Source organism: Adiantum capillus-veneris, chromosome 20 (assembly GCF_014529385.1).
Source record: "Adiantum capillus-veneris isolate H3 chromosome 20, ASM1452938v2, whole genome shotgun sequence".
Lineage (NCBI taxonomy): Eukaryota > Viridiplantae > Streptophyta > Polypodiopsida > Polypodiales > Pteridaceae > Adiantum > Adiantum capillus-veneris.
Genome location: NC_140950.1, coordinates 13,528,912 through 13,537,615, shown reverse-complemented (window position 1 = coordinate 13,537,615; position 8,704 = coordinate 13,528,912).

The following is an 8,704-nucleotide window of genomic DNA, read 5'->3' as shown; positions in this document are numbered from 1 at the left end:
CTTTGGATGTAGTCTACAACCATATTGGATTTTTCTTCTTTATCTAGTAGAGCATTGCTTTTGACACTTGCTCCTTTTGTACTGCTGAGAACTATAGCTATTCTCATTGTTTGTTCTATTGAAGATCTCTCTCTAGATTCTTTCATGGTCTCATTTTGATCCAACTGTGTCTCTATGGAGGGTGGTTTGAGACTTTTTTTTTCAATCTGACTTACATCGGTTGATTCAGCTGGCAATGAGTGACTGATCTTTGGACTTCCTATTGCTTCCTGGTTGTCTGCAACCTCGTTCTTCTTAACTTCTGGATCTGGTGGAATTCTCTGCTCCTTTTTATCTGCACTTGTTGTTGCTTGATCTACTTCTAGCTCTCTAAAGTTCTGCTTGACAGAGATGAATCATCTTCAACATGATGTGCTTTGATATAAGTCTCCATTTTAATTGTGCTTCAGGACCTTGTGCTGTGAAGGGGATCGGGGAGCACCACAGACGGAGAGTGAGAGAGAGAGAAGGAGACACACACGATGTGGGTGGGGAGACTCAAAGAGTGAGCAGTCCCCTATACACTTATGCTATGTATAAGGGATACAAGTCAGTGGACGCCCAGACTCTGGGCGGCCAGGCAAGGCACAGACGCCTATACCCCAACAACCTCCCACTTGAAGGCAACTGTGCCTTTAAGCAAGGGAACCTAGTCTAAAGACTACAAAAGGTGAGAGAAAACCGCTCTCAACCGATGCCCACTGGTTGGCTGTGATCGTGTGCATCCGGTTGTCCTGCTCCCGTGTAAGTCCATACACCACCAGACGTACCGCACACGTACTGCAAGTATGTACGCAATACCTGCATATCTCCCTCGTGCACTATGCCATCATCAGTCAACAAACGACTGACAACCCCAACTGCAAATGCTCCCACTGCAGCTGCGATATCCGGTCTCAAGATCAACATCTCATACATGAAACCACCGAATGCCGACGCAATGCTAGCGGGCCCTGCTAGCTCTACGGAGCATGCATCAACATATATATCCCTCGCAATAGGCATCTCTGACTGACAAGGCGTGTCAGCCACATGCATCTCTTGACTGTCCACAAAAGACGCATCAACCTGTCGTGCAACCTCAGAGCAAACCAGCTGCTCTAGGTGTCTGCTGGAAGACATATCCTGCACAACTATATCCCCATGCTCACTGTCGAGCATAGAAAGGAATGATTGTATAATCGCTGACGTCTCAGCCTCCTCTGCAATCATCCACTGCAAACATGACCACTTAATCTGTTGTGACTCACTAGAGCTCTCATGCTCTAACTCCGTATGCATAGACTCTTGCACAACGTCCTCCTGTCGTGACTCACTAGAGCAAGACCGCTCTACCTGTCTATCCTGCATAGAAGTATCTCGCACAACTGACTCTCTGCTTTGCCTTGTCACTAGCAAAGCATGCATGTCTGACTATGTCACCTCTCTGTGTGACTGCTCAAGTCGTGCCCCAACTGTGTGCACAACAAGCTCACTACTCTGCACTCCATGCAAAGTACCCTGCAACCCATGAGCAAAAAAGACTCGCCTGCTCTCTTGCTCTCTACCTGGCTGCATGATCACAGAGACAACACCGTCTCTCCCGTGATCCACATGCAATGGGTAACCTGTACCACTCCTGGCACCTCTCGCAATCACTAGCGAACCCAAATGCATCACAAAATCTCGCTCTCGTAGCGAAATCTGACATCCACAATCTCTAAGCTGACCAATCGAGATCAAACTCACTGTCAAATCTGGTACATAGCGCACATGTCGTAACAAGTAAGATGCACCACTTGGTAATGACAGTCTCACATCTCCTGCACCTGCTATCGCATGCACCGATCCATCGGTCAAACGTACACTGCCAAGCATCTCGCTAGAATAGCTACAAAACCATTCACGATGCGACGTGACATGAAACATAGCATCTGCGTCTAGCAACCACTGCGAAGGGAGTGCACTATCCACATGTATAGCATCTCGTGCATAGCTCGAGGTAAAAGTGACATCCCGTCACTAGTATACTCCGACACTACATCTGCATCAACTGTCAAAGCAACTGAGTCCATGGCATCACTACATACATCTCTGAGACAGCCATGTCTCCTACGATGTCGCATACGACAAAAACAACGCCGTCTAACGTGTCCAAAATGACCACAATACCAACATGTCACGTGTCGGCATGCTCGTGAATGTACATGTCTCACACGAGTCCTTGATGACTCAGATCTATCATAGATTTCATATAATCTGCGCCAAAGTGCTCTCGAAGTAGTCTCATACATAACAAGAGCATATACAGATTCCACAAGGTGCAAAGAGAGCGTAGATAGTGCCATCTCCTCTAGCTCCTGCCACTGATCGTCAGACATGTTTGAAGGTCTACCTGCATCACCACTCAATGGTCGATGCAACCCTCGCTGTGTCAATGCATCAAGCATACACTCTCTCCATGCCGCAAAGTATGACCCATCAAACACGCGCATCTGTGAGAGGTCACAATCTGATCAATCACCTGTCTCTGCCATGAGCACAATGTAGCAAACTAGAAAGCAAAACCACCTCACCAACAACACCTGGAAACTGTCTACAAATATGGCCAGAAACACAATGTAAAACCTGTGAGACACACTCCAAAATAGATCTCCCGCAATGTCAACCAAATCAGCCCTAAACTGGCTCGAATCGCATCAAACAAAAGTCTGCAAAATATGGCTGTAAAATCTGATGCAAAGTTGCACCAATAACCGTGCAAAACCTTGCACAAAATCACAAGCCAATATGACTCGAATCCGCATAAATATCTGACAAAATTTTGGCAGAGTCTCCTTTGTAACTGGAGCAAAATCTCAACAGTAAACCTCAAAGAGACAATAATATATGCCACAATGGCCAATCCGGGAATAAACTCGACCGGAATCACCTCACAAAGTCATACATATGAGCATACCCACTCTTGCCGGAGTACCACTCAAATAATCTCAGCCATAAACAAATACACAAATCCATATATGGCATACATAAACCGCCAAGACCATGGCAACATAGCTCACTCTCGCATGAGTGGCTCTCTGGACAAATGCATATCCAAAAACCTGTGTACACCTATGAATTTGCTGGTTGCTGCAGAAAATACTCCGTGTGTGTGAGATATACCAAAAACAGTGTTTTTGGGACCCGAAAGTGCACAAATAAACCTGCTGCTGTACCTGCTGTAATTCAAAGCATAATTTCAGCAAATAGACATCATCATCGCGTCCGAAGCGTGCCAAAAACCTGACCTAGACTCCTGGATCATGTAGATCTGACTCTGTATGACGAAGCTACGCAAAAAACTGCGTTTTAGAGCCCGAAAATGGCAAAAACGAGTTGCACACAGTCTTGAACCTACTCCTGCTACACTCTGCGTGATGCAATGTCCTCTCAATGCAAGCTCCAACACAAGAGCTCTGCCACAACAGCATCCAAGCACTCGAATTTCAAGCTCTCCTCCGCCGAGCACTTCTCTAACGAGCTCCACTGAGCTCAAAAGCTCCTCTCACCAAGGAAGCCGCAACCGCCTCCTCGACCAAGCTTGACCACACCAAGCTCCTAATCTCCAAAGACAATGCTCCTCAAGCTAAAATCGCTCTCTGTGAAACTCCACGATCGAACTCCACCGTCGAGAGCGAGCGAGCTATCGCCTCGAAGCTCTCAAAGCCGTCGTGACTGTGCACACACGCGCTCCCTCCGCACCTACGCTCTGATACCAATTGAAGGGGATCGCGGAGCACCACAGACGGAGAGTGAGAGAGAGAGAAGGAGACACACACGATGTGGGTGGGGAGACTCAAAGAGTGAGCAGCCCCCTATACACTTATGCTATGTATAAGGTATACAAGTCAGTGGGCGCCCAGACTCTGGGCGGTCGGGCAAGGCACAGACGCCTATACCCCAACATGCTGTCATCCACGGGTGACCAGTCCTGGTCTTTATTCTTTGTTGTCTTTGAAGACTGCATCTTGTTTTCATTCTATATCTCTAACATCTTCTGGGCCATTGGCATTACCATTATGATGTCGTTTGGCAGATCTTTTGCTGTGATCACATGAAATTGAGCTATGATGATCTGTGTACTTCAATGGTGGTGGAGATGATTCCCTAGCATTCTGCTCGTTTGTCTGCAGATAGGCTCACAAATTTAAGAGCATCTTCCAGCTGTGGTTGGCCACATCTTTTCCAAGTGCAAAAGGACATGAGATTCTTGTCTAGTTGAAAATCTAGCTTTACTTCTCCAGACAACTTTTCTTCATTTTCACCAACAATGTTACACTTGATCGTCTCAGGATTCGTGTTTGAATTGATTGCTTTTGCTGTGGCAGTGTCCTTTGGTTGAGCTTTTTTTGCATTTTCTTTGCTTTGACTACCTGATCCAATTGATGTTGACTCCATTGACTGTAATATTGTATTTTTTTGCAATTGTTGAGCATTGTCCGCCTGCATCTGAGTAACTCTTGATCTTAATAGATCCACTGTACTTTCTGGAATAATCTGTCTCTTTGGAGGAGATTTTGGTGGTGACCTTTGTGTAGATTTTTGAACTTTAGCTTCCATTGATTTTGACTTTTTTCTCATCTGTTCTGGCAGCTTGAGGCTTTGCATCATCTTCAGATAGTCTTTGACTTCAGACGGGCCATCCGTATGGGTTTGTACAAGATCATGATCTTGTTTGATATTCGTTACCATGTGCATCTTGATATGCATATGTGAGCTTGATCACATGTAACTGTTTGAACACTATTAGATTTTTCGGCTTTTGTCTTTGACTTGTGGAGATCAGTTGAAACTTATGTCCTTGATGATCTTCATAGAGGCATTTATCTGTAGATTCTAATGTGATTTGGGTCAATTGGAAACTTCCAACAACCATATGATCTTTCAATGGTTTCTGCTTTGAAGGGGTCTGTTGGTTAAAGGCTCTAGGGCTTCTAGCTGGTGTAGCATTTCTTGGTACATAAGTTGAGCTTGATGGATTTACAGCTCCCCCCTTCCTAGCGTGATCACTATAGCCTGCTTCATTGTAAGAGTTCAAAATTGTTTGGCTCTGGTTTAGTCTCACCTTTTAGGACTGTGAAGGTACACTTTGGGTAACACTGTTGATGTTTGGCATCTATAAACCTTCTGCATAGTTTTCTATGTATCTCCTTGAAACATGACAAATTATTCCCCAAGTCAAGCTATAGATAGCATTATCTTTTCCTAAATATTGTCTATCCCATGGGTCTCCTATGATATGGGCTTTTGTGGCTTCCGGAACCAAGGCATCATAAATGCTAGACTCTTGTCTATATCTACGATTGTTTTGGTCAAAGTATATGCTCGTTTGGTCACAACATCGAAGCTTGATGTCCGATGGAGGAGAGTTTGGCTTTGAGCAGATTTCTGGATTCACTCGGGTAATATTCTTCAGCTCTAGAGAGGATGGGCAATAACAAATTCTTTCCTTTAAAATGAACCATCCTTTTTTATCTATCACTGAACATACTTCTATGAGCTGGTATGTGGGTCGTTCAAACACTGGTTGATCCTTTTTGCACAGTTTCCCTTTTTGGTCAAGATAGTGTGCATATGACTTATGTGTACCATACAATGCTAACATCATTCTGTTTGATGTGTCTCTTAGACTCATGAATGATTGCACACTTGTGGTAATGGATGCAGAATCATTTGCAAACCTAACAGTCTTTTCAACATTCGGTGATATCTCAACACCTTGACCAAATTCATGTACAAATTTGTTGTTCAAAGAATCAATTTTAAGCTTTTCAGGTGCATGTGCATCTTTATGTTGATTTTGAACTTACAATGCTTTTACTGGTGCTTCTAACGATAATGCAGAATCATCTGATTGCATGATAAGTGACGAGTTAAACGCACTTACATCGAGATTCGCATTTCCAATTTTCTATGTACCTTGCTTGGTCTGTTTTGATATGTCCCTGTTGTCTGGATTTCTTGGACAATCTTCAAAAAAATGTCCACCTTTTTGTCCACAATCTGAGCAATACGGACTGGTGGTATTTCATTCGGTTCTATCAGATCAAGCTCTACTTGAGGAGTTTCTGCTTCTATACTTGCCAAGTTGTCGGCATCTTCTTTCAGAACACTAAGCATCAAGTAGTAGAATGCTCCATCTTGACCTTTGTACCGTCTTTGGCTTGGTTCTCCAATTAGATTGGCTTCTATTGGTTGATCTGTTGGATCTTCCATTTTTGGTTTTTGACTATAGATCTGACCACTATAATCCATGTACCATGGTCCTGATTGCATATGCACCAACTGTATGTTTTGGTGGTTTGTGTAGATTTCTAGATGAACACTTGGGTTGACTTTCTGAACTTCTATTTACACTTCATCTTTGAGCTTGCAATACCTGGCTCCGCTGAAATATGTGAACATCTGGGAGTTCTCTAGATCTGGCCTTACTCTGATTAATAGGATCTTGGCTCATGTGTTACTTTTGCTGCTCATCAAGTATCTATGGCCTTCTGAATCTGTATACAAAACCTTATCTCCATTGTAGCCATATAGTTGTAAAAGCTACTCGGTTGCAGTTGTGCATGTGTTGCCCTTGGTGCTAGCTTGATGTACTGTACTTGAACTCTCGCCTCGATTTGAGTCCATGTCGACTAGTTTTGTAAAAATTATCTCTTAGCATATTTTAGTATTGATTAGCAGAATTTCTCCTGCTCGATTTTTTATTAAATTGCTTTAGCCAAAGCACTTTTGCAGTTGATTTCTCTTCAGACTCACAAGAGTTGATTAATTCTAGCTTGAAAGTTTCAGAATTGATCTACGCCCTGAATGGCCTAATCTGCAATCCACCGTGATTGGTGCCCCTATTTTTCCAACTGAAAGCTCAATTTTCAGTGCAATTACTTGCACTAGCCAATTTATAGCGTGCACGATCAATTCTAGCTCCTTGACCAAATCGTGGCAACTCTGTCAAAATTTAGCTAGAATAATAATGTTCTTGGCCAAATTAATTCAGTCCGAGTTCCTTAGGATTTTCCTTAATGCTAGGTCCAAATTCTAGGTTTTAGCGAGACATCCACTCAAATTTTGCCAATTTTTGTCCAAAATCTGCTAATCTCAACCCCGATTTGCAATTTCGACGCGTGAAACTACCCTAATGGCTTGATTTTACATAGAAATGTAATTTTGAATTCGGTTTCGTGTAAACGTGTACAAGCCGGTCACCTTTCGATCAAACCTTGATTTCTTAGTTTTCACGGTTTTGTTTTTACTCTATGTTCGACAAATTTTTGAATGCGTTCCCTGCCGACGGCTCGATTTAACTGTTTTCGCACTTCTCGCTTTTGCACGGTGTAATTTCCAAACTGTGTGTTTTTTGCTTTTTGACTTGCTTTTTTGTCCCTTCCTGGCTTTTTCAGGCTCTTTCTGGCACTCTTTGGCTTTTTTTTACTCTTTCTGGCAGTTGCCACGGCTTTATTTTTATTGTTCTTAAATTTTTATTAAATTTTGAATTTTTTACTTTTTTGATATTTTTATGAATTTTTTTGGGAAAGTTTTGATTTTAAATGAATTTTTTGTGTATTTTCTATTTTTTGTTGATTTTTTAATTTTTATAGATTTTTTTGAAGATTTTATGAATTTTGTATTATTCATTGGGTTTTTTCTTATGAATTTATGAATTTTTTTTGCTTTTATGAAATTTTTACAATTTTTTGATTTACCTTTGAAGTCTTTGATTTTTTTTATGATTTCCTACAAGTTTCTTATCTTTTTGTGAATTTTCTATGGCTTTTTTTTAATCTTTTTTTTTCATGAGTTTTTTTCTTTTTTATAAGAAATTTTTTTTGCAAACTTTTAATCCTTTTTTAAAAAAATTGTTTTTATGGATTTTTGGTGATTTTTTTTTAAATTCTTTTTTGTGATTTTTTATCCTTTTTTGTGATTTTTATTTTTATTGTTTTAAAAATATTTTTGTATTTTTTTTGTGATTTTTTACTCTTTTTTATTCCTTTTTTTAGTGATAATAAAGCATTAAATAAACAAAAAATAACTAAAAAATAAATAAATAAAGAAAACAATGAAACCTTACGTGCCTGGAGGGGGTTAACCGGCGGTGACTAACAGAGCGCGCTGAAGGCGGGCTGTCGGCGACTCGACACTGATTGAGGGGTCCAGCCTGGGGTGTGTGTAGCAGTGTACGACTGGCAACGCGCAACACGGGCTTGAAGGAGCAGGCATGCGTGTGGCAGTGGAAGAGAGAGAGGGTAAAAAATACCCAAATAAATTGTAAAAATTATCCACACATAGAGGATTAGTGAAGCCAAGTGAAATCATAAAAAGCATATCAATTCAATTGCCAATTAATCTGATCGATAAAATCCAAAGTAGGCAATTAAATTGGGTAAATTAGGTCAAAATTTGACGCATTTGGAGTGTATAAATCCCTGTTTTGAGCTTAAAAACGCAGCAAGTAACCTTTACACACACCAAAATTGCAATCAAAACATTGAATTAATCATGCACATTAAGCACTTTTTAGGCGCACACACACAGTAATAAAATAGGTAGTTTTTATCAATCTTTAGGTGTGCACACAAAAGGCTTAATCTTGTCGAAATTGCAATGTGATTTCACAAATCTCTAGTTGGGCATGACCACAACA